This window comes from Mycetomoellerius zeteki, unplaced genomic scaffold, assembly GCF_001594055.1.
Source record: "Mycetomoellerius zeteki isolate Tzet28-1 unplaced genomic scaffold, Tzet1.0 scaffold441, whole genome shotgun sequence".
In the NCBI taxonomy this organism is placed as follows: Eukaryota; Metazoa; Arthropoda; class Insecta; order Hymenoptera; family Formicidae; genus Mycetomoellerius; species Mycetomoellerius zeteki.
This window is the reverse complement of record NW_017257437.1, coordinates 2,170-5,883: the sequence shown is the minus strand read 5'-3', so window position 1 is coordinate 5,883 and position 3,714 is coordinate 2,170.

Sequence of the window (3,714 nt, the reverse complement as noted above, 5' to 3'; positions counted from 1 at the left end):
AACTATTGTTAAAACCTATCAGGAACTGTAGAACTCATCGAGAACTATAAGATTACTTGTTTTCGATTGATTTTTTCGAATTTTGCGGTGCCACGGGAAGTTAGCACCTCAAATTTTCAAGTGTTATTTTTTTTAGCTAAATCAACGGAACTATTTATATAACTTATCAGGAACTATAGAACTATTGCGGGTGCCAATGGAACTCTTATCAAAACTTGCGGTGCCAAAAGATGAGGTGCCAACTTCACACACGTGTTTGCTTCAGGTTCTTTAAGTATTTTGTATTATTCACCATGTGAGACGTCGTACCAGAATCAACTATCCAAGATATGTCCTGTTGTTTGTGCATGAGAAACGACACTTTATCAGTTTGTTTATTAGGTTTGTCGATCTTTCTTCTTGGCATCATTTCAAAAGTAACAATCTTTTTCAAGGTGGTTGGATTTCTTACATATATATTTTACAAAATATCTTCTCTTTCGAGTCCGTTTGTTTTTGAAACGTCGTCCTTTTACATGCTCTCGCCAGATGACCGGTAGACTTGCATTTGAAACACCTCCTTTTGATATTAGCACTGTTAACGTTAGTCTTGAATGCTACAGGATTTTCTTTTTCTTCTTGCTCAGTTTTTCTGACTTCTTCCGAGAGTATTCTTGCTGTCAAATTTTCCAGCGTCTGATCCCTCATAGCTATCGATTTCCACGCTGTGGCAAACGATTTATAAAAATCCGGTAGTGTGACTAAAATTTTAGATATTAGCTATTTAGAATCAGCATAGAATCAACTATTTCTGTATTTAACGCTTTAAGACTGCTGGCTATATTTACCAATTTACTTATGTGTGTGGCAACATCGCAGCTTTTATCCATAGAATAGCTGAAAAATTCCTGCATCAACGTGTATTTTCTTTGTTCGCTATCTCTCTCGTATATAAGGCACAATTTAGTCCACATACTTTGAGCCGTTTCGCAATTTAATACATGAGTTAAAGGTTTCTTACCAAGAGACAGCACGATTACCTTTTGTGCGTTCGCGTCCTTTTTATTCCATGTTGTATCTTGCTCATCAAGCGGTGTCTTCGTTGTTATGTCGTATAACTCGTTTGCTTTGAGTACGATTGTGATCTCGAACTTCCACAATTGAAAGTTTTCTACACCATTCAGCTTCTCTATCTGGCCTATTTCCTCCATTGACACCTTAGCCATTTTTACCCCCTTTTTTTTTACGATTCTTCTTTTTTACTTCTGATCGCCGACCGCTGCTTCCTATTTCTATTTTTACTTAGATCGACCTTTTTTTCTGGGCCCATAACCTGTAGGCTTTCAGTGGTATTGCGTCATAAGAAACGGACAATCGTTTACATAGAACACAAGGTTTTATTATATGAGATACAAAAAAACAATATAATATTGTTGTGAACTTGATGTGAACCGTACAAAAGAAAAATAAGACAGTATCTTCTTTGATTAAAACTGGCGAACAGAACAGAACGTCCGAAAAGAATGTGAGACTCCATTTCCTTTTTTGGAAGTCTAACAACGCCGCGTAGGGATAACTTAATATTGACTTTATCGACTGTGGAAATTATCCCTAACACAATTTATATAATAAAAATTACACGGTGTAAAGGGGGCTATCAAATGGTGATAATAATCTTTATATATATATATGTATATAAAAGTAAGAAAATATATAATTTCAAATCAACAATAATAAAATCGAAAAGCTACGAGCCAAAATTTAAAACTTTAATATTCAATGAAAAATACAAATATATGTTTCAACATCGATCGGGTCATTATCAATGTAATAAATATAAATATAAAAACAAATTTTGAACGTGTGACATACTTTGGCAGTTATAAAAAAATTAGAAATGATTGGAAATGCTGTCTATTCGTCGATGATACATAGTATTAAAGTATCCTGTCTCATGTGCAACGTTAGTTATCCGAAAATATTAGTCATGTGGTGTGTGTGCGGAAATTTCTGTTTAATTCATGTCTGATGGAAGATCATAGTTCTGTTAATGACATAAAGTATACTAAAAAAAAAAAAGTATATATTATTGTGTTTCGGTCACAAACGAAATGCAAGATTATACATAAAATAAAAGAATATTTACCTAAAAGTAAGTCAAGATTGAGCTGTACCAAGTCCTCAATAAAAAAATGTGGTTACGATTACATAGTCAGTTAGTAAAAAGACAACTCAGGCAAAAATACGTTAGAGTTATGAAACAAATTAATGTGACATATCAGAATAGACGTTAAGTATTGAAATGATGGAGAAAAAGGAAGAAGGTTGTGTGTAAAATGAGAAGGAAAGGGGAGAAGGTTAGGAAGGGGAAAGACAATGACTAAGAGAGGGAGGAATAAGAAAAGAATTAGGAGGGGGAGAGTGACTGTATGATTTGGAGATAAGATTCTGGTAAGGATTTCGTTTCTGCTTGCTTATTTAGACCTTGCTTTTGTCTTTTAATGTGAATCTTCTCTGAAATCAATCTTTTATCATATGAGGGTTCATATAGTCTAATATTTTAACATCTTTCTAATTAAAATTGTGATTATAATTGACACGATGATCGGTGACAACTGTTGCAGAGCTTATTTTTTTATTAATGTCAGAGATGTGTTCATGCAATCTTGTTTTCAATTTTCTTTTCGTTTGGCCCACATAACTTGCTTCGCAATCATCACATGAAATTTTATAAACTACATTTTAGTTGGAAAGTAATTCGAGTTGATCTTTTTCTTTTTTTATAAAACTTTTTAAAGTGTTAGGGATTGTATATGCTAGTTTACATCTAAATCTCATTGAAATAGGTAAGAAATTTTCAGAGATTGTTTTTACATATGGAATAAAGAATTTATCTTTAATATGTGTGTGAGTAGTATATGGGCAGCCATGGGGCGTCAAAACAAACCCCCTCTTCCTCCTCCTCCCTCCCCGCCGAGCTGTCAAAACCCTCCACGCCTCCCCAGACGTCATGGGCGTGGCCTAGACGGGTCCGTCTGGAACAATGGGGGCTTTGATTGGGTAGAGACGAAAAAGATGATAATGAGGTAATTAAATAGAGCATTTTGATTGGTTCGCTCCTTGGCTGCCTACACACTGATTGATTCGCTCCATGGCTGCCCACGCTACGATTGGTGAGGGAGAGGTCACGTTAAGAAAGAGAGAGTGAGAGTGAAAATAGAGAATGGGAAAGCCGAGGAAAATAGGTCCCGAGACATTTTTTGTTAGGGGGAGAGGGGGAAAGGTACGGATATGAATAGCACGCAGTTCTTTACTCCGTAGGTCATTTTTTTACTGCCGTGACCCTTTGTCTGCGACGTACCGACGTATATTATTTATGGGGTCTTTTACGAAAATTTTCGAGACTAGGAGACTATCGCTTTCACTTGGAAGAAAGGCTAAGTAAAACAGGAATGAACATGATTCACTTGATGTGACGTCTTCGATGTGATGATTCACACATTACGTTAAAGAAAAAATTCTTATATATTTTTTCATGTATTTAATCTACATTATCTAAACCGTAAATGGGGAACGAGGTTAGGAAGAGTAAGGAACAGACGAAATTTGTATGACAAAAGCATTTATTTTATTTTTTAAAAAGGTATTATATTACATGAAATAAGGTATTTTACTTTTTTAAAAGAGTACACGTTTGAACATGACAGCATACAGCATGACAATTCGTTAACTTTC